We start from the raw sequence: 23,744 nt of genomic DNA, 5'->3' as shown, positions 1-23,744 counted from the left end.
CACCTCTTGTCAGCTTCACCCGACGTTTCATAAGTTTTAATTCAGAAAATTGCAAGGAAGGCTCCGATTTTCTTGGTCAGGTCTGATGTCCTGAAGCCACAGGAGCCAGGCGTGTTGTGGTTGGCAATCCCCCTTAGAATGAGAGTAGAAGTTCCCCCTAAAGAAGACAGGTGATGCTCCTTGTCAGAAGAGAGTCCGGGGCAAGAAGAGCTATAGACAAGCACGCCCACGGCAGCCAGATTCCCACAGCCTAGTGGGAAGAGCTTAGGGTCTGGAGCCAGAACTCTTGCCTTTGAATATAGTTATGTCACTTACAAGCCATGTGATCTTGGGCTCGGTTTGCTTGTCTGTAAATTGGGCACAATATTTTCCTTATATGGGTAATTATTCAAGGGAGCAGAGAAAGACCCCATTTTTTTGATGGCAAGAGTATGGGGGCTGACTTGGAAATCTACCAGCTTGGAATCAGCTGGAAGGGGATTCATCAGGTTGGGGGTGGGGAAACTGGGCAGGAGGGGGGAAAATGGGGTATTCCAGGAAAGATAGGACGGAGTCTAGGAGTGGAAAGAGGCGGTCAGTGACATCTGGAGCAATTGACCTCTAAGTTAAGGACAGGAAAATAGGGATGGACCCAATGAAAGAAGGGTGAGGAATGTTCTAGGCAGAGGTACTAACAGACAGAGAAATGCAAAAGCGAGGAAAACATAGTGCGTTGAGGTTGCTGAAAGTGGTTCCATGTGGCTAGAGCATGAAATACCTGTGAGTCTCAGAGGTAAGCAGGGGACTCAGCAAGTACCTTTTCCAAGTTCATGGTAACAACTCTGAGCTTCATCCAAAAGCAACAGAGAATTGCAGACAGTGGAGCAGGAGGAAGTATGAACAAATTTACAATTTATGCCAGTGAGATATTACTGTACATCTACTGGCACGCCTAAAATTTTAAATGCAGACAATAGTGAGTGTTGACAAGGATTTGGAGCAACCGGAAGTCAACTGGAATTTTTTTTTCGGTACGGTGGCAAACTTTTGGTTTACGGTGCCTTTTCTGACAAAGTGAGATTCTGGACGTGGGAAAGATTTCTGGCTCATCTTTGTAATCCTCTCCTCCTAAGCGTGCAGCACCCACCTCAGTGGTTCTCAATGTTGACTACATCACCCGGGGAGCTTTTTAATTTTTATTTTATTATTACTTTTTTAATTTGAGAGAGAGTGTGTGAGTGGGGGAGGGGCAGAGGGAGAGAGAGAATCTTTGTTTTTGTATATTTACTTATTTGGGGGAGATCGCAAGCAGGGGAGGAGCAGAGAGGATCTGAAGTGAGCTCTGTGCTGATGGGCAGACAGCAGCAAGCCCAACGTGGGGCTCAAACTCATGAACCGCAAGGTCATGACCTGAGCCAAAGTCGGATGCTTAACCAACTGAGCCACCCAGATGCCCAGACAGAGAGAGAGAGAGAGAGAGAGAGAGAGAGAATATTAAGGAGAATCCCAATCAGTCTCTATACTCAGCATGGAGGCCAACAAGGCGCTCGATCCTACAACCCTGGGATCATGACCTGAGCCAAAATCAAGAGTCAGATGCTTAACCGACTGAGCCACCCAGGCGCTCTGGGGAGCTTTTTTAAATCCCCAGGTCCACCTGCACCCAAACCAATTATCTCTCTACAGGTAAAACTCAGGCAGCAATATGCTCAAAAACTCCCTAAATTTTTCCATGTGACACCAAGGTTGAGAAACACCAATCTACCCCATTACTTATCACAGTGTTTCTCAACCCTGGCTCCATAATAGCATCATGTAAGAAACTTTTAAAATACACAGATGCCTGGACCTCACCCCCAAAGATTCAATGCTAATTGGTCTGAAGTAGGACCCTTGTTTTTTTTTTTTTTTAGTTTATTTATTTTTTTAATTAATCTCTGCACCCAACATTGGGACTCAAACTCACAACTCTGAGATTAAGAGTTACATGCTCTAGGGGAGCCTGAGTGGCTCAGTTGGTGAAGCATCTGACTTCGGCTCAGGTTATGATCTCACGGTTTGAGAGTTTGAGCCCCGCATCAGGCTCTGTGCTGATGGCTCAGAACCTGGAGCCTGCTTCGGATTCTGTGTCTCCCTCTCTCTCTGCCCCTCCCCTGCTCATGCTCTGTCTCTCAAGGATAAATACACATTAAAAAAAAAAAAAAAGAGTCATATGCTCTACCTACTGAGCCAGCCAGGTGCCCCTAAAAGCCCTTCTGGTGCTTTTAATGTGCAGTCAGGGTTGAGAATCACCAGCTTAGCACATGAAAAGCATTTCGACAAATGTTCACCACTGACTTCAAACAGCACTTCCATTCCTGACCTCTCTTCTGGGCCATAGACATATCAACCCAACTCCTGCACATGTCATCCTATTCAGACTCAGTATGTCCAAGACTAAACTCAACCTCCTGGCATCCCCTGCAGGCCAATGAGGGACCCATGCCTTTCACTGGGACAGAGGTTCTGGGAGCTGAACCCAGGCTGGGTAGTACTATTACCCCGTGGCCAAGAGCAGAGAATAAAGGATAACTGAAGAGAATTTTGAGGATGGTGCAAAGCTTAAGGAACTGAAGAATGAAGTCCCAGAGTCCCAGAGCTGGATTGCAGGCAAAGAAACAGGAACCCCCTTACAAGGGAAGGACTTTCAGCCTCATAACCTCATAGGCACCTCCTAAGTACTCAAGAAGAACTTGGTGAAAGACACACACGAACCAGAGGAAGATTCCGGAAGTGTCAGTGTGCCCACGATGGCAGACTTTACAGGAAGAAGTTAGTGGCATTTGCCCACAGAGGGAGTTCTCCATTTTAGCGTGCAGAAGAATGTTCTGGGGATCCTTCAGTCATATTGGCCTCCTCCTATTCATGGGTCACTCCAAGCAAAGTCCTTCCTCGGGGCTGTTGGGTTTTCTGTTCCCTCTGCCTGGAGCACCTTTCCCCCAGATATTCACATGACTCCTCTTCCAGTCTTTAATCAAACTTCACCTTCATACTTCCTACCCTCTCTCCCGGCTTTATTTTTCACCCTAACACTTATGACTGACTAATATGCTATATATTTTACTTAAATACCTTGTCTATTTGGTGTTTCCCCGTTAGCTATAACATCCGTGGAAACAGGGATTTTTGTCTGTTTTGTTCCCTGGCATATCCAGAGCCTAGAACAGTGCCTGGCAGACAGCAGGCCCGCAGGAGAAGAATGATGAATCAGTAGAGCAGTTAAAATTGCAGACTCTGCCCCCAGAGATTATAACCTGGTGGGCCTGGGTAGAGGCCAGGATTATACATGTGTGCCAGGTGGTTTTAAAGGAGATGGCTGGAGGCCACACACGAAGAGACATTTCTTAGAGAAAAAAAGAAACCATGGTTTCGTGTAGACACAACTCCCTTAACCGAGCAGGGAGAGCAGGAGGCTGACAACTCAGGGGCTCAGGATCCCAGCCATCTTTACCCATTTCTCTCCTGTGCCGAGACACGTCTCACATCTGGCGATTTGGCAGAGGGAAGCGAATGTGTGCAGGAGGCAGGGACGTGGGTGGCCAGCTCCTTGGAGGATGCCTCACTGTGAGAGCCAAACTGCACTTCTGGGCGAAGTCCCAGGTGAAGGAAGCCCGGTTCCAGCACAGGACAGGGCCTTCACGAGGCAGATATCCGAGCTTGGCAGGGACGGAGCTGGAAGCACCCTTTCCCCCCAAACCCTGCTCGGACAGCCAGGTTCAGCAGTGCCTCTAAATGCTTAATGACCAGCTTGGGGGCAAGGGTGAGGGAGTGCACGCGTGTATACACAAACCTAAGCTTATAAATTTTACTGATATAAAGAACGTGTATCACATACTTTGCAAATAATAAAATATGAAATATCTTCACTGACAATAACACATAGCCAATGGATTCTTTTTTTTTTTTTTCTTTATTGCAGTGGTACGCCTGGGTGGCTCAGTCGGTTAAGCATCCAACTCTTGATTTTGGCTCAGGTCATGGTCAGACGGTTTGTGAGATCAAGCCTAATGCTGGGCTCTGTGCTTGACAGCACAGAGCCTACTTGGGATTCTCTGTCTCCCTCTCCCTCTGCGCCTCCCCCACTCGTGCTTGCTCACTTGCTCTCGCTCTCTCAAAGTAAAAACTAAACTTTAAAAAATAAAATACAACAAAACACAATAAACACATTAAATTAAATTCAAATTTTATTGTAGTAAAAACATTTAACATGAGATCTGCCCTCTTAACAGTTTTAAGTGTACCACGTAGAATCATTATCTATCGGCACAATGCTATAGAGCAGATCTCTAGAACATTTGTCGAATCGCAGAACTGAAACTTGGTACGTATTGATTGAGAGCTCCCCATTTTCTCCTTCCCTCCAGCCACTGGCAACCACAGTTGTATTCTCTGCTGCTATAAAGTTTGACTCTTGTAGCTATCTCACATAAATGGAATCACACGGTCCTGGACTGGTTTATTTCACTCAGTGTCGTGTCCTCCAGGTTCAAAACGGGATTTATTTATTGCATTGTTGCATACAGCAGGATTTCCTTCTTTTTAAAGTCGAATAATACTCCATTGTATGTAGATACCACCTTTTCTTTCTCCATTCATCCCTCGAGGGACATTCGGGTTTTTTCCACATCTTGACCATTGTGGCTAGGGCTGCAAGGAACACGTGAGTGCTAATATCTCTTCAAGGCTCCTGATTTCACTTCTTTGGGATAAGTACCAGAAATGGGATTGCTGAATCATATGGTAGTTCTATTTTTAATTTTTTGAGCTACGTCCATACTGTTTTCCATAGCAGCTGAACCATTTTACATTTCTAACAACGCTGTACAAAGGGTACAATTTTTCCACAACCTCACCAACACTTACTATCTTTTGATTTTTTTTTTTATAATAGCAATTCTAACAGGTAGGAGATGATATCCCATTGTGGTTTTGATTTTCATTCCCCTGATTATTAGTGATGGTAAGCAATTCTTCATATACCCATTGACCATTGGTATGTCTCAAGTCCTTAGTCCATTTTGTAATCTGGTTCTTAGTTATTTTGTTCATGAGTGGTAAGAGTTCCTTATATATTCTGGAGATTAACCCCTATTAGTTCTTTTTTTTTTTTTAATTTTTTTTTTAACGTTTATTTATTTTTGAGACAGAGAGAGACAGAGCATGAACAGGGGAGGGGCAGAGAGAGAGGGAGACACAGAATCTGAAATGGGCTCCAGGCTCTGAGCTGTCAGCACACAGCCTGATGCGGGCTCGAACTCACGGACTGAGAGATCATGACCTGAGCCGAAGTTGGACGCTCAACCGACGGAGCCACCCAGGCGCCCCTAACCCCTATTAGTTCCAAGGCTTGCAAATATTTTCTCTCATTTTGTAGGTGCCTTTCACTCTACTGATTGTTTTCTTTACTGCGCACTTAATTCTTATGGAATGCTTTTGCTGGATCTTGCTGAACTCCTGTGTCTGTGCCCAGACTTTGGTTACAATTCAATCATGATGTCACAATATTTTGTGCTATTCACAGTGTAACCGCCACAGACATGACAATACACTTTTATGTTTAATCTGCATTATTAAAACTTTCTCTATCACCTTCTAAAGTCTAGACATTTAATCAACAAAACAATAAATCAACCTTTGATTTGATGTACTGGCTGATTTCCATGGCGTGAATACTCAGTTGCAGCTGATTTCAAGCTACCGATATGATGTCATGGGATGCAGAGTTGGGGGTTGCAAGAGACATTCAGTAGTCCCCCATCTTATAGTATCTCCACAATATTTATGCAAATATATGTTAAATAATATGTAGTATAGATGTTTGATATATACATATATGCATAGAAGTACATATTTATATACTTCAAAGGCATGATAATAGCAAAATATAAAACTATCTGGAAGCAATAAGTTTGGAGTATTTGTTGCCTTTTAAAATATAATTCAGCTAATCATAAGTTTATATAACTTAATTTTTTTAAGTTTATTTATTTTGAGAGAGAGAGAGAGAGAGAGGGAGCACAGGCAGGGGCGGGGCAGAGAGAGAGAGGGAGAGAGAGAATCCAAGCAGAGTCTGCACGGTCAGCACAGAGCCCAATGTGGGGCTCCGTCCCATAAAGCGTGAGATCACGACCGGAGCCGAAATCCAAAGGTGGACACTCACCTGACTGAGCCACCCAACCGCCCTATAACTTAATTTTTAATAAAGGCCGTGTGTAACAGCCAGCTTTCAAAAGTCCCGAAAACATGACCATTTCCTCTTGTGAGCTGGTACAAGCAGGCAGCAGCACAGCACGGGAGAGAGTCAGCGCTGGAAAGAACTCAGTCATACACTGGGAGGCACCAGGTCTCACTCCCTTGCAGGACTAAGGCAGGCTCACTTCAAAGCAGGATGGAAGGGGTGCCTGGCTGGTGGGGTCAGTAGAGCGTTGGACTCTTGATCTCAGGGTTGTAAGTCTGAGCCCCACGCTGGCTGTGGAGATTACGTAAACATAAAATTAAAACAAACAAACAAACAAACAAACAAACAAAAAAGCAGGCCAGGGTGCAGATTTGGGGTTTAGCAAATGCTGTGGTATTCAATACCCATATTCTTCTCATTGTGTTTCTCACCCAGAGCTGGCTGTTCCTCAGTCCAGAGAATCTTGGGGGATTAGGGACCCCAAGAGTGGGTTCAAACATGAATGGACAAATAAGAAAGAAGGGGGGGTCTTCCTCCATAAGGGATGTGTTGTTTTTTTTAGGATTAAGCAGAAGGAAAATGCAATAAAATTATTGCATAGCTGAGAGTATTTTTAAGGACTTAAACTGCCATTTTGTTCTAAAATTCAGGTTTTCTCGGGGCACCTGCGTGGCTCAGTCAGTTGAGTGTGTGACTCTTGATTTTGGCTTGAGTCATGATCTCACAGTCGTGAGGTCGAGCCTGCTTAAGATTCTCTCTCTCCCTCTCTCTCTGCCTTCCCCCCTCCCCCTGCTCATGCACTCCCATGCGTGCATGCACTCTCTCAAAAAAAAAAAATTAAAATTAAATAAAATTCAGGTTTTCTCAAGAGCATCTCGTAGAAGATAAAATGGCTTCAAACTTTGGCATCTGGAGACAAATGATAGTTTGTCAGGCATGGTGGGAATGGGAGAAGAAAAAGGAAGAAGGCACCTGCCTCTACAAAGAGTGTTAGCCCTACCCCAGTAAAGAGAAAGGAACCATCCTCCACAACCAATTTCACCTCAAAAAGCATAGGAAGCACCCAAGGGGATGGGGCTAGAACTCTAGAGGAAGCAGCATTGGCTTCTGCTGCAGGAATAATGTGGGCAAGAAAGAATACTTCCAGTACTACCAAAATAGAGAAAGCTTATTGAAGATTTTTTTATGTTGATTTATTATGAGAGAGAGTGAGGGCGAGCAGGGGAGGGGCAGAGAGAGGGAGAGAGGGAGAGAATCCCAAGCAGGCTCTGTGCTGTCAGCACAGAGCCCATCACAGGGCTCAGTCCCACAAACTGTGAGATCATGACCTGAGCCGAAATCAAGAGTTGGACACTCAGTGAACTGAGCCACCCAGGAGCCCCTTACTGAAGATTTTAAAAGTCAAAGAACCCTCAAGGAAGACTTTAAGATACAAAACAGATGAATATAAGGGAAGGGAAGCAAAAATAATATAAAAACAGGGAGGGGGATGAAACATAACAGACTCTTAAATATGGAGAACAAACAGAGGGTTACTGGAGGGGTTGTGGGAGGGGTGGATGGGCTAAATGGGTCAGGGGCACTAAGGAATCTACTCCTGAAATCATTGTTGCACTATATGCCAACTAACCTGGATGTAAATTTAAAAAATAATAATGAAGAAGAAAAGAAAAAAGAAAAAGCTGGAAAAAAAGAACACTCAAGAAGCCTTAAGTGAAGGTCTGTGTGGCAAGCAACTGAGGCATCCACCAACAGCCAGCACCAACTCACCAGCCATGTGAGTGAAGGGAGCCATCTTGGAAGGGGATTCTCCAGCCCCACTCAAACCTTCAGATGACTGATCTTCTGCTGACATCCCAACTGCAACGTCATGGGAGACTTCATGCCAGGATCACACAGCTCAGCTACTCCCGAACTCTTGACTCACAGATACTTACTGAGATAATAGATGTTTATCGTTATGGAAAAAAAAAAAGCTATGGAGAAGCAGGGATGGAGTGCACCCTGTTCTTCAGGGGCTCCTGAGGGCACAACAGCTCTAGGCTGGAGAACTGTGGGAGGGAGCAGGGAGTGTCTCCAGCTTGGACAACTGTGGGAACAGGAAGGGACCTTTGGAGCAGAATGCAGAGGCCCCGTGAATTGGAGAGTAGGAAACAGTTGCATCCACTGCATCGCTGGGGAGCCTGGTGAGGATGAACAAGTGAAGTGATTCAAGTTTGAGATGGGGCTATGGAGGAGAGCAAACCCAGCAAATTGTAAGGAAAAGTTAACTTTCATAAATACAAAGCGTCCTGGTCATGAGACAGGGTGTGGCAGATGTTACAAGTACCCCTCGATGAGGACAGTCACATGGCTAGGAGATCATTTTCCCCTAGGACAGTGTCCTCATTATCCTTTTATAGAATGTTTGTCCCTGTTGGGTTTAACCTTTCTTTTTCCTGTGCCCTGCTTCCTGTCTGTGCCTCTGTGGCACATGGCTGGTGATGGAGCCACTTCGGCCCTTCCAGCCAACCCAGTAGTCTTTAAACTGTAGCAAATGCCTTTAGCTCACATGAGTGATTAACTAACCTTTCTTCATATATCTATAGATCACGCATTCTTTCCTAGAAAGAACAGAGCCCTCCTACACGTCATGAAACAGAAACTAGACCCACTTGCACAATCCCCGGGGCACTAAGGAACCAGACCAACACCCTTGCACAATGTCTGAGCACTGAGATAACCATCTAGAGCTGACACCAGTCTGCACGTAATCAAGAAATGTTATGGACCATTGCACTGCCTTTACTGATTAACTGCCTCAAACCCCTTTAAAAATTCCTGGGCTAGGCGGAAACCCCACAGTTGACCTCTGGACAAGAGGCCACCTTGTTTTCAAGTGGCCAGCCTCCCGAATAAATAAAGCTCCTATTCCTTTCCAATCAAAGCTCATCTCTTAAGCACTGGCCTTTGGGCAACAGGCAGCAGAATCTGGGGTCTGGTAATATGTGTTGGGCTCTGAGAGACTGTGTGAATGAGTGGATCAATACTTACACTGTGAACTGCTTGGGAGAATCCATTCATTTCCAGGACATGTCTGTGCTTTGGACCAGAGCAGGAATCTCACTTGTCTTGTCCATCCTCTCAACCTGTGCTTGTGTAACGTGGTAACCAGCAGGCATAGGTAGGCATTTAAAGACAATTTAATTAAAATTCGATGTAATTTAAAATTCAGTTTCTTAGTCCCACTAGCTACATTTCACAGGCTCAATAGCACTTATGCTCAATGTCCTATATCAGTGTTTTCCCACCTTTTTTTCACTATTGCTTCCCCAAGAAGACTTTTCATTTAGACATTTTTCCCGATTGCCACCACCATGAAGTGTTAATAACACAGATGTAGTATGCATCTCTGTATGTGCTATATGTATATCTGTGCTTCAAACATAAAAACAGCAAGATTTCCCACCCCACCTCCAACCAGGAACCAATTTTTATCTCCTTGGAGGCAATATGGTCCCCACAGAGAAAGCATGTGCCATATTAACCAAGGCCAATATTAGGGTGAGGAACGCAAGGTCCAAAATTTAAGGAGGCAGGGTGCCTGGCTGGCTCAGTCAGTGCAACACGTGACTCTTGATCTCAGGGTTGTGAGTTTGAGCCTCACATAGGGTGTAGAGATTACCTGAAAATAAAATCTTAAAAAATATATATATTAAAGGGGTGCCTGAGTGGCTCAGTTGGTTAAGCATCCAACTTCAGCTCAGGTCATGATCTCACAGCCCGTGGGTTCAAGCCCTGCATCGGGCTCTGTGCTGACAGCTCGGAGCCTGGAGCCTGCTTCGGATTCTGTGTCTCCCTCTCTCTCTGCCCCTTCTCCACTTGTGCTTTGTCTCTCTCTTTCTATCTCTCTCTCTCTCTCTCTCTCAAAAATAAGTAAACATTTAAAAAATAATATGTATATATACATTTTAAAACTATGTTATTATATTAAAATATAAAATTATATATTTTATATATACATGTATTTTTTAATTTAAGGAGACACTCACTCCCAGGATCATGCAAGTGGAGAGTCTGAATCTGAAAGTAAAAGCTTCCTTAAAATTTGCCCCCTACCTGCCTCAGTTGCTTTATTCTCTTTCCAGTCCCTATACGAGTATTTCCATCATCATGGAATGTTCTATCAGATTAGGATTTTAGAAAGGTGGAACCAAGAGAGACTTGGAAAAAACCTGTTTGGAGGAGCTGTGGTGTAGCCCATGAACACGTCCAGGCCATGAGTGGTCCTCGACCCTGGCTGTCCATCGGAATCATCCTATGGGCTTTAAATCTCATGATGCCTGGGCCCTGCCCCAGGCCACTGAAGTCTGAATCTCTAGGGACAGGGCCGGGTGATGGGGCCTTTTCAAGTTCGCAGGTTGTTTTCATGTGTAACCTAGGTCAAGACTCTGCTGTGAGTGCAGAAGAAAGAGTCCAAGCCCCAGCCAGTGAATAAAGCTTGGGGAGATCCCCGCTGACTGCATTTGAGTGGAAAAAGTAGAAAAGGAGCTGTAATTACTCTGTGGGAATAAGGGATTACCTTGATAAAGGAAGATATGCAGTGTGAAAAATGTAGAGTAGTGGCATGTCTAGGGAATTTTATGTCATGAACATTCCGTGGTTTGGACCCTGTTTATTATATTAAACACTCTCTGGAGGGTCTGCCTGGACACTGTAACTGAGCTCCACTGAGATGATAATTAACCCACCAAGGCTCCCACGTCCAGTGAAGAGTATGGCCTTGTGGGTAATTCATTAACTTCTTTCCTGACCTTTTCCACAGCTTCTGGGGCCAATGCCAAAGAGACATTTTTAAAGGGCTCTTGTTAAATCTGGTGGTCACTTTCATTGGTCCCAGATAAATAGCCTCAAGAGAGTGTAGTGATTGAAGTCACAGGTCGGATTTACCTCCTCTGATGGGCGACTAAAGCGACACCACCCTTGGTTGTCCATGGTCTGGCTGTCAAACGAACTCCAGTTTGAAGGAGAATAAACTCGGGAGGGGATATTTGAATTCTAAGTGCCACCAACCATCACCCTCTCCCCAGGGCCACCTTCAACACACAGACATGCACACACATCCCAAGAGGATGAGTTTTTTGCACTAAGACCCAAGTAGTACAAGCCCCAGGGTGTTGGTGGAATGGGGGGTGGCATGAAGAAGAGAGAGCCAAGAAGTTCTTGCATCCACTTGGTGTTTGTCTCTTCTCTTGGGATTGTTATTAATGGATCCCGATCTTGGCTTATTTCTCTCTGATCCCAGGCTACTAGGGGGATAAGCCTTCTCCTAAGTAGAGGACCAAGGGGGATCCAGGGTGGGATGGAGGGAAAGGAGTCCTAAAGTAGGTTATTTAGGCAGGTGGCATGCTCTAGGCTCACATGTCTGTCAGCCTAACCCAAGAAAGGGATGACATTGGAGTCTTTGGCCGAAACTCTCATTGTAATAATAAATAATTCCCTGGGGAATTTTCATCTGTGTCTGTGGCTGGGGCAGGGGGAGGCTAACTAAGCAGGAGAGTCAAGGATTTGGGTAGATTTTCATTTTTCAGCCTTCTTTTAATTATTTCCCTAGATACAGGACAGGTATCGGTGACCTTGTATGCCTTAGCTTGGAGGTGGTTGTTAAGGAAACTGAGTTTGGACATTTATACCCCTCCTCCGGTTCCCCCCAAAATCTGTTGTTCATACTGTGTTCCCTAAATAAATGAAGGAAACCCTCATAGACTCCACCTAAGCTCAAAATCTGAAATCATCATAGACAACTCCCTTTCTATCAGATGCTTTAAGGTCTCTTGATTTGCACTCCTAAACACCTCTGCCATTTATCCTTTCCTGCCATATTACTTCTGGCCACCGTCCTCTCCCTCCTGCACTCACGACAGTCTGTTTTATTTAGTCTTTGAGAATTATTGTAAACTGCATAAAATATGAATATATTATCATTCTTTAAAAATTCAAACAATACAGATAATCAAAAATTCAAGATGTAACCATGGCAATCAGATGGGAGTGTTTTGTATATTTTCTATGTATATCTACTCAGAAAAAATCTTACTATTTTTTGTATGTTTTTTTTCTTTTTTAACATAAATGGTTCCATAAATGGTTTTGCTACTTCCTTTTTTCACTTAACAATATGTCTTGGAGATTTTCCATGTCAGTATTCACAGAACTACCTAATTTGGGCTGCTACGTAGTATTCTGTGGTGGGACAGTCTCCCTCTAAGATAACTCCTTTCCTGTTTTCACAGCCTTGTATAATCCCCTCTGTGATCATTATGATTAATAAGAAGAACTATAGGAATGCCTGGGTGGCTTAATCCGTTGAACATCTGACTCTTGATTTCAGCTCAGGTCGCGATCCCACAGTTGTGGGATTGAATCCCGTGTCAGGCTCCATGCTGAGAATGGAGCCTGCTTGGGATTCTCTCTCTTCCTCCTCTGCCTCTCTCCCCAGCTTGCTCTCTCTCTCTCTCTCTCTCTCTTAAAAAAAAAATTAAGATTAAAAAAATAAGAAGAACTATATATTTGGCCTTCATCCTAATTCTTGGCACAGAGCTCCTAAAATCCTTGGAATTTCCTATGATGACAGAGATCAAGGTGTCTTTTGTTATATTAATGAGAAGACTTTTGGAAAGGACCTAAGGATGGGAGCAGGTTGCCAGTGGAGCCAACCATGTGATTAGAAGGTTAGAAGATTCCATCCCACTGTTGCAGCCCCCAGCACCTTATCCTTCACCCCTGGCCTCCTGGGAGGGAAAAAGGGCTGGAGGTTGACTCAATCACCAATGGCTGATGACTTAATCAATCGTGGCTATGTACTGAAGCTTCCATAAAAACTCAAAAGGACAGGGTCTGGAGAGCTTCCTGGTTGATGAACACATGGAGGTGCTGGGAGGGCAGAGCACTCAGCATGGGAGATCCTCACCCCTTCCCACATACCTTGCCCTATGCCTCTCTTCCATCTGGCTGTTCTTGAGTTATATGCTTTTATAATAAACTGATGTTCAAGTAAGTATGCTGTTTCTCTGAATTCTGTGAGCCACTCTAGCAAATCAATCAATCCCAAGCAGGGATTGGTGAGAAACTGCCAATCTGTAGCCAGTCAGTGAGGAGCACAGGTGGCTAGCTGGACTTGTGGTTGGTTTTTGAAGGTGAGCGGTTGGCAGCCATGTCGTAGGACTGAGCCCTTAACCTGTGGGATCTGATGTGACCTCCAGTAGATTGTGTCAGATTCAAATTGAGTTGAGTGGTGGGACAGCCAACTAGTATTGGGTAGTTCCTTGGTGGTGCTAAAAAACCCACATATCAGAGTTGGTGTCAGAATCATGCCCTTACTTTGAGTAATTTGTTTCTGTCCAACAGCACATGGCAATGTTGAAACAGTGTCACTTCTGAGATTATGTTACAAGGGACTATAACTTCCATCTTGCTAGGTGACTCTCTCTCTTGCTGGCTTTGATGAAGCAAATTGCCATGTTGGAGAAACCCACATAGATACGAATAGGCATCAAGGAACAGAATCCTGCCAATGATCATGTAAATAGTTTAGGAATGGATCCTTCCCCAGTTGGGTCTTCTGATGAAACCCTAGCACTGGCTAACACCTTGACTGCAGCTTGTGGGAAATCATGAAGCAGAGTGCGAGGTTAACCTGTGCCCATAATCCTGACCCACAAACACTGGAAGATGATAAATGTACATGTTTTGGGGCACCTGTGTGGCTCAGTTAAGCACCTGACTCTTGAATTCAGCTCAGGTCATGATCCCAGCATTGTGGGATTGAGCCCCGTGTTGGGCTCCTCGTTGAGTGTGGAGCCTGCTTAGGCTCTCTCTCTCTCTCTGCACCTCCCCACTGCTCATGCTCCCGCCCTCTCCCTCTAAAATAAATAATAATAATAATAATAATAATAATAAATAAATAAAAATAAAACCTAAAAAAAGGTGTATATTTTAAGCTGCTAAGTTTTAGGGTAATATATCACACAGCAATAATTAACTAGTAGACATAATATGGATAGACCATATTTTACATAATAGTTCCCCTTGTTATTTAGTCTTTTAAGTGGGGTTCTGTTTAAATGAATCACTTAAGCTTATTCCAGAAATACTTTGTAAAACATAAATCTGATAATGTTATTATTCTGCTTAGTGTGGGGGACACCTGGGTGGCTCAGTTGATTCAGCGTCTGACTTTGTCTCAGGTCATGATCTCATGGTTCGTGGGTTTGAGCCCCGCATCAGGCTCTGTGCTGACAGCTCAGAGCTGGAGCCTGCTTCAGTTTCTGTGTCTCTCTCGCGGCCCCTCTCCCACTTCTGCTCTGTCTCCCTCTCAAATATAAAACAAACATTTAAAAAAAAACCTTCCATGTGATGTGAATAAGGAGAGATGTGACAAACTAGGTAAATACCCCCAATCCCTCCCATTTGCAATCTGTCAGGGGAGTAACATAAACACCGAAGTAAGAGTTATGATGGAAACTATGTGTGTGAGGCCAGGCATTGTTCTGAGAACTCCAGAGAAGGGACAGGTATGGGGCTTCCTTTCTTGGACCAAGGTGAAGTTTTTATGGCTTCTTGAGAGGAGATGAATGATGAACATGGGGTTCCTTTGGATGCCCTTGGTGAGGATTGCCCTATCTTGTGATCCCAGCAGACCTGAAATGGAAGTATTTAGTTGGGCTGATTTGATCTGTTTGAGTGATTGAAAGAAAACCGTCTGTGCCTTCTTGGACCCCAAAGTAGGAAGGTATAGTCACCCCTTCCACAACCCCTAGTGGAGGTGAGAGCATTTATGGGCTCATTTCCCAGCAACACGCAAAACACACACACACACAAAGAAATCATTTTAAAATGATAAAGGTTATTTACCAAAAACAAGTAGCAACTTCAACATTAAGCTGAAGTCATTTCTGTCAAAATCACCATTTTTAACATTGCTTTAGAGACCTTAACCTAATGCAACACATTAAATGTTATTTATAATTATTAATTGAATACTCCATATACATATTGGAAAAATAAGAGTTAAAAACTACATCGTTTTCACCGTATATAATTGTGTTTTTAGAGAATCCAGAAGAACTCTACCAAGAATGATTTGAAATAATTACATTGGTAAGGTGAATGATAGCAGTTAAATATACAAAAATAAATAAATGTCATTGCAACCCTTATAAGAGGGAGGCAGAGTCAGAGTAGGAAATGTAGGAGTGAGTCAGGTAAGGTGCCAAGAGTCAGGAATGAAGGTGGCCTCTAACACAAGAAAAGGCAAGGAAACTGATTCACTCCTAGAGTCTCCAGAAGGAACACAGCCCTGCTGACTGCAGCCCTTGGTTTTCTGATTTCTGACCTCCTGAACTGTAAGATAATAAATCTGTGGGTTTTTTTAACCCCCTAAGTGTACGGTAATTTGTTACAACAGCAATAGGAAACTAATACATCATTTATACTAGTGATAAAAGCTATAAAACGCCTATGAATAAATTATTCATAGAAGGCACATGATCTATATAAAGAAAACTAAACTCTTATTGAAGGGCATTAAATAAAAGCTGAATAACTGGAGAGATAAACTACATTCCTGATACCTTAAAATGCCAACCCTTCACAAACTAATATATAACTTTAAGTGAGTTGCAATCTGAATTTCAAGAGAGCTTGTTTAGGGGAAAGACAAGGTGCGTAAGTGGCTAAAAATTATTCTAAATTTCAAATGGAGAAAAGAAGAATTCGAGAAGAGTCACGAAGATAATGAAAAAGTAGAGAGTGGTAGACTTACCTTACCAGACATTAAAATTTACGATAAAGTGACTGAAATAAAAATAGTACCATACACTACATCAAAAGAGAAATGAGATTTTGATATTGTGCTATAATTTTGTAAGACGCTGCCCTCAGGAGGAGCGGAGTGAAAGGAACACGAGACTCTGTACCCTTTTCACAACTACCTGTTAGTGTGTCATATTTTCACATTAAAAAGTTCTTCAAAAAAACAAAAACAAAAACAAAAACAAAAACAAAAACAAAACATAGGGGCACCTAGCTCAGTCAGTTGAGCATCTGACTCTTGATTTCAGGTCAGGTCATGATCCCAGGGTCGTGGGACCGAGCCCTGCGTCAGGCTATGTACTGGGCATGGAATCTGCCTGGGATTCTCTCTCTCTCTCTCTCTCTGCCCCTCTTCCCTGCTCTCTCTCTCTCTAAAATAAGTAACACACACACACACACACACACACACACACAAATGAAAATCTGGGAAGGGAATGGAATCTTTGTGAAACATGTGGATAAAGATTAATGATTACTAACATACAGAGAGCTCCTACCAATTGACAAGAAAAAGACAACTGGATGGGAAAAATGAATAGGCGATTCACAGAAGGGAGCACACGAATCGTCAATAAACATATGGTAAGATGCTCAGTGTCTGTACGAGTCAAGGAGATGCAAATTAAGTCAACACAGCCTTTTCAGGTCCATCGCATTTGCCAAAATTTACCATTGGAAGAGTGATACTGTCCAGTTCTGCCCAACAATGTTGAGAAATAGAAATTTCTACAACTTATTAGCAAGTAATCTGGACACATCTATTAAAATTTAAAAATGCAGGGATGCCTGGCTGGCTCCATCAGTGGAGCATGGGTCTCTTTTTTCTTTTTTAATATTTATTTATTTTTGAAAGGGAAAGAGAAAGTATGAAAGCGGGGGAAGGGTAGAGAGAAGGGAGGACAGAGGATCCAAAGTGGGCTCTGTGCTGACAGCAGACAGCCCGGTGCGGGGCTCGAACTCAAGAACGTTGAGATCATGACCTGAGCCAAGGTTGGATACTTAACCAACTGAGCCACCCAGGCACCCCGGGTGTGAGACTCTTGCTCTCAGGGTTGTGAGTTCCAGCCCCACATTGGGTGTAGAGATTACTTAAAAAATAAAACCTTAAAAAATTATTTTTAATGTAAACATGTATTGATCCAGATATCCTACATTTGGGAATCTATTTTGCTGAGGTGGAAGCCTCAGTCTAGCCTGATTCATCCTCAAGGAGACATTACAACAATGTTTTAGTAACCGCTAAAAACAGACAACTTGAATGCCCATCAATGAGAGAATAGTTGAAAAAATGAATGAGTTCAATCTAACTCATCTAGAAAGATGTGCCTATATTGTGAAGGGAGAAAAGCAGGTTGCAGAGGAATGACAATATTGTGCCATTTTTACACCATTTTTGCAATCCAAGCCAGATCAAATAAACAAACCAACCATCCCTGCCTAAGAAAAGAGTATGTCAGGATACCCTCCTGATCGCTAAGCCACAGCTAACTCCAGGATAGAGAGGGCAGAAATAATGCCCCCTTTTTTCTTCCTTTTACATAATTTTTTAAATTCTTTAAAACAAACATGTATTATTTTAATTCTTTCTTTTTTTTTTTTTTTAAGAGAGAGAGAAAGAGAGGATGCAAGTGAGCAAGGGGCAGAGAGAGAGATAGAATCCCAGGAGGGTCAGAGAGAGAGAGAGGGAGAGAGAGAAGTGGGGCTCACCTGAAGCAGGGCCTGAGCTCACCCAATGTGGGGCTCGAACTCACGAATTGGGAGATCATGACCTGAGCTGAAGTCAGATGCTTCACTGACTGAGCCACCCAGGTGCCCTGTATTATTTTAATTCTTAAAAATCTAATAAAATAGGGGTGCCTGGGTGGCTCAGTCAGTGAAGCATCCAACTTCAGCTCAGGTCATGATCTCACATCCGTGGGTTCAAGCCCTGTGTCCGGACCTGTGCTGACAGCTCAGAGCCTGGAGCCTGCTTTAGATTCTGTGTCTCCCTCTCTGTCTGTATCCCGCCCTCTCTCTCTCTCAAAAATAAAACATTAATTTTTTTTTTAATCTAATAAAATAGGGGTGCCTGGCTGGCTCAGTCCACAGAGCACGCACCTCTTGATCTCAGGGTTGTGAGTTCGAGCCCCATGCTGGGTGTAGAGATTACCTAAAAATAAAATCTTAATTTAAAAAATCTAATAAAAGAAATAATGTTGATGGCTCCCAATCGCCTATAAAGGGCAAACTCCTCAGTGTAACATGGAAGGCCCCCATGGTCTAGCCCCTGCCACTTCTGTGACTGCCTCTCTGTTCAGATCCTTCCCATAGTCTGTGTTGCCACCACAACATAGGGCAGTGTACTCACTCCTTATGGTTTTCCTTTTATTTTTTTTAACGTTTGTTTACGTATTTATTTAATGTTTATTTATTCTTGAGAGAGAGAGCATAAGCAGGGCAGGGACAGAGAGAGAGAGAGAGAGAGAGAGAGAGAGAGAGACAGAATCTGAAGCAGGCTCCAGGCTCTGAGCTGTCAGCACAGAGCCCAATGTGGGGCTCGAACTCACAGACCGTGAGATCATGACCCGAGCCAAAAGCAAGAGTCAGACCCAATAGGATACATGTGTCTTCTCTATGAACCTTCACACATTCCTCCTGAAGAGCAATTCTTTCTCTTTTCCACCTGGGAAACTCTCACTCATTCTTCAACACCCAGCTTCCATGACCCCACCTATTCTGTCTGTACCTCAGTGACAACATTTGACCTCCACTGCAATTATCTGTGTGTACATGTGTGTGCACATCTGTGGGCATCACCCTTCATTGTGCTTAGTTGGCGTAAAAAAGTGTTTAACGGTGAATAAATTAAAATTAATCGAAGTGATGTGCTACCACTTTCTGTGGCGTTTGTCCTGACCATAAGCACCATTCAGGCTGCCTTTGGATGGTTCGTCCTTTTGGTGGGCCAGTATGGGTGCACATTTTATTAATAGGTTAATACAGGTTGATTGAATATTCTGTCAAAGGATGAGACACCTGTGAGTGTAGTTTTCTGAGTTAGCATTCATTTGTAGTTTGGGCTCAATTCCTGAGTAGGGAAGAGAATGTGAATAAGAGAATGCAGTTGTGCTGTTTGGAAAATTCAATCAGTAAACCACTTCCTTTCCGCTCTGGATGTGTAGTCTCAGTCCTGGGCCCGTGTGTGCTCAGCTCCGTCTCGGCCCTTCCCCCGCTCTGCTCTGTGTGGCACAAAGGCTGACTCTCCAGGCTCTTGTCCCCACCGGCTGCCAGCTGAGCCCCGCTGACTGACGGCAGGCCCTGGGGGGAGATTGGAGGTAGAAAACAGAGGAGAGAGGCCGGGGTATTTCTCTCCATCTCTGCTTCAATCAACTGCCTCTTCCAGCTCCCCTGTGCCTCTCAGCCTGCATGGGACGCGTTCCTTTTCTTTTGGGTGCTCTGGTTACACGGAGCCCCAGTTATATTGCCTTCTCCCTTTGTCTCTACAGCCTAAGGCAGTGGTGGCTCCCTGCTGTTGCTAATCTGTGGGTTACTTCATGTGCCAGTTGGCTTTTGTTGTGAAACAAACTACCCCAAACGTAGTGATTTAAAACCACCATTTATATGTAGCTCACAATTCACCAGGCAGCAATTTAGACTGGGATCAGCTGGGCAATTCTGCTGGTGTTGGCTGGGCGTGCTCAGGCGTCTATAGAGAGCCGCCACGCCAACGGTGGGGGGGCTCTACGTTGGGAGCTGGCTGGCTGTCATCTGGGTGGCGGTGGGTTCATGTGTCTCTCTTCTTCCAACAGTCTAGCCCAGGCATATTCAGACAGCAGCTGGTTCCAAGAAAGAGTAGGGAAATAGGAAAAACCTCTTGAGACCCAAGTTTGGAACTTGGACAACAATTGCTTCCTCCCAAAGTCACAAGACCAGCCCAGCTTCAAGGGGTACAGAAATAGACTCTATCTCTTGACATAAGAGTAATAATTTGTAGCCGCACCTTACCATTATCTTCTCTGTCATCTGTATAACCAAGGCCCTGCAGAAATTTCCTCTGTGATAAGTCCTGGAAGTCAATATTGCTTCCCTAGTTAGACCCTGTGTGTATGTTTGGATGTGTTTGGGAGATAGGGGTAAAGGAAAACAGGAAAAATCTGTCCTAACAGGGTCCCTTTGGATTCAAATGTTTCTGTTATAAATGTCACCTGCTCAGGTTTCTTTTTTCAGAATGAACCAATATGACAATATACAGGTTCATTACAAATTCAATGAAGATGAATTGAGGGGTACCATATGGCAGGCATGATGCTCGGTCCCATGGGTCACGGGACGCGGGGTGGTACCCAGACTGCCTAAGTCATGGTGCCCGCCTTACATGAGTTAATATGGAGTGTGTGAAGAGCCCAGGCAGTGGGGTAGGGGGTTGGTGGGAGCAAGAGAAGGAGGGCCGCCATGATGGTAATGCAGCTCACAACTCAACGGGGGAGATAAAAACCTTGATGGGAATTTTTTTCATCCTGTCTCTACAACCTAGAAAGTGAGCTCGATGGAAGCCCAAGCCTCATCACTGTCACTGTGTCTTCCCTGCCTAACAAAAGACCAGCACACAGCAACTGATGGATAAACATTTACCGAGTGTAGGAGTGAAAGGTGTTTACACAATGCTAACAGAGCGCAGATGAGAAAGCAGTTAATTCTGAGAACAGGGGAAAGCTTCATGAAAACAGATGATTTCTCAAATTTAGACTAAGAATGAGTTGTCAAATTTTGGCTGCAGAGAAGGGGATGGAAAGAGCCAACATGAGCAAGGTCAGGAGTGTTGGAGTGGGCTGACTTCCCGGAGAGGAGAGAGCTGCTGTAGGGATCATCCCGGCATAAGCATCACCCGTGCGCACACCCTCAGAGGTCGTCGGCGCTGTTCCTCTGTGCCCACCTCACTGAGGATTCTGAAAGCAATTCGGGGCCTGAACTGCTCGGATTTGGCAAAGGACAACTGCACTGACTTTCAGGCTGCTGCTGGGAAACGTCCCTGTCGGCAGAGCTGGGGGTAGAGCTGGGGGCAGCTCTGCATAGACGGGTACAAAGTGAGTTTGGGCAAATTTCTCCTTGTAGTTTGGGTGTTTTTGAATGTGTGCCCAGAGGCTGCTGCAATAAATCTCTTTTTAGAATCTAAGCAAACACACAGGGATGGGGTAGGGGTGGGGGGAGCCAGAGGCAATGGAAATGCCTGGGGAGGTGGGGGGGGGGGGGCTGTCGACAGAGGACACCTGGACCAGAGGAGAAGAGAGGTCCTGGCAAGTGTCAGAGCCCTTAGCTCAATGTTGTCATTCAGCCTGCTTCTCCAGCAGAGAAATAAATCATCTCTCTCTCTCTCTCTCTCTCTCTCTCTCTCTCTCTCTCTCTCCTGTCTGGGACCCCAGAGAAGGTCAAAGAAAGCCCCACACAGGATAGCACGATTCAGCCTAGGGAGCCTGGAGCCCCTTCTCCTGCGTAGACCAGGCAGGATGTGAGAGTATTTAAAGGAAGGGCAACGTTAGCGGTTTGCAGTTTCATTTGAAACCAGTGCTTCAATTCAAGGTAATTCAGAGCTTTAAGTTCTCAACCTCGAGGATTTAACCTTAGAGTGATGTTCTGCCTTTATGCCGACTTTATGCTGCCAAACGCTTTTGCTTCTTACTAGTGTCCCTAACCCACTGCCCTTCACGTCTTCTGTAGGTTAGGGATCCATACGTTGGATGGGGTTTCTGGTCTTATACCAGGAGACTGAAACCAGAGAATGGAATAAGTGAGGGGGCTGATGAATAGTGCAGTGAACAGAGTGGAGCAAGCATGGTTTCCCTGACCAACCTTTCCTTGTCTGGAGCACTGGGCGGGGTTGCTTTGGGCGAGCAGGCAGCTCCCCCGGGGAAGCTCTTTGTTTGCTTGTCTGCTTGTTTACATGAGGGGATTTTAAGTTTATTTATTTATTTTGAGAGGGAGAGAACGTGAGCAGGGGAGGGGCAGAGAGAGGAAGAGAGAGAGAGAATCCCAGGCACGCTCCATGCTGTCAGCACAGAGCCCAATGCGGGGCTCGAACTCAAGAAGCTGTGAGATCATGATGACCTGAGTCGAGATCAAGAGTCAGATACTTAACCAACTGAGCCCCCTGGGTGCTCCTCATTTGTGAATTTTTTATGCAAGCAGAAGTAGGAAACAGCAGACTGGTGGTGGCAAAAAATTAAGTGACTTAACAACGAAGCTTAAGAAAATCTCCCAGAATCTCTTTATCTGTTTTAGCATAAAGAGAAAGAAATTCTTAGAAAACAGATAAGAGACACAAAACGTATTTGCTATCCAAAAATATATGTAATAGCGATTTCAGAAGGAGAAAACAGAAAAACCAGAATTGTGGCATTCAGCATTTCAGCACGGATTCTATGAGAACAGACTTCAGAACCAGAGATGCCCAAGCTTGGTTCTGAGCGAAGGCACTTATAATTGTGTGCACATGGACGCTTTCCTTGACTTCTCTGCTTCAGCCTTTTGGTTTCATAAAATGAGTTATAATAGCAGTATAGACTTTTCGGGTGGTTGGGAAAATCATATGAGGTGACATTTGTAAAATAATTCGCATGAGCCTCATACATAATAAGCACTCGGTAAATGTCATCTGCTATGGCCTGAATTGTGTCCCCCCTGCCAAAGTTCATACATCGAAGCCCCAACCCCCTGTCTCTCAGAATACGATTGCATGTATTGCATTGCATGTGGAGATAGGGCCTGTAAAGAGGTGATTAAGGGGCGCCTGAGTGGCTCAGTCGGTTAAGTGTCAGACTCGTGATCTCAGCTCAGGTCGTGACCTCCCAGTTTGTGGGTTTGAGCCCCGTGTCGGGGTCTGTGCTGATGGTGCAGACAAGAGCCTGCTTGGGATTCTCTCTCTCCTCTCTCTTCCCTTCCCCGCCTCTCAAAATAAATAAACTTCTTTTTTTAATTTTTAAAAGAATAGAGGGGATTAATTTAAAATGAGGCCATTGCGGTGGGCCCAAATCCAATCTAAGTGGTGTTCTTATCAGAAGAGGACATTTGTCTGCACCAACACCAGGATGCACCCACACAGAGGAAAGGTCATGTGAGGACGCAGCCAGAAGGCCACCATCTGCAAGTCAAGGAGAGAGGCCTCCAGAGACCGATCTTGGACTTCTAGCCTCCAGAACTATAAGAAAAGACGTTTCTATAGTCAGTCCCAGCCTGTGGTGCTCTGTTATGACAGCCCTAGCAGACGAATACATCCCCTGTCGTTGCTATGGTTTGTTTGTTTGTTTGTTTTAATCCAGATGCAAAGCTGAGGACCAAGTTGCCCTTGATTTTCCAAGGACAAAGTCTCCCGAACCAATTGTACAGGGGAAGCCAAAGGCCACAAATGTCTCTGGTCTGCCACATCGGCCGCGTGGCTGCAGAGACCCTCACGGTAGGTCTCACATAGTTTCCGGTTTCATTGCAGGCTGCGGATCTCTGTACAGACCCACTGACAGTCGCTGTGAGTCAACGGCCGGGAAATCCCTGAGAGTCGGAGGCCCTGCTTCGTTGCCCAGCCCTTAGCTCATCTGCGCAGGCTAACAGCACATCACCCAAAATAATGAGGCTGTCCCTTGGTTTGCAAATCATCACGATTGCCCCCTCTTGAGGGTCAGAAGGTCAGATTCCACCAAAGGCTGCCACAGATGTGGTTTTAAAATAG

This window comes from Prionailurus bengalensis, chromosome E3 (assembly GCF_016509475.1).
Source record: "Prionailurus bengalensis isolate Pbe53 chromosome E3, Fcat_Pben_1.1_paternal_pri, whole genome shotgun sequence".
Taxonomy (NCBI): domain Eukaryota; kingdom Metazoa; phylum Chordata; class Mammalia; order Carnivora; family Felidae; genus Prionailurus; species Prionailurus bengalensis.
This window is presented reverse-complemented; position numbering follows the sequence as displayed.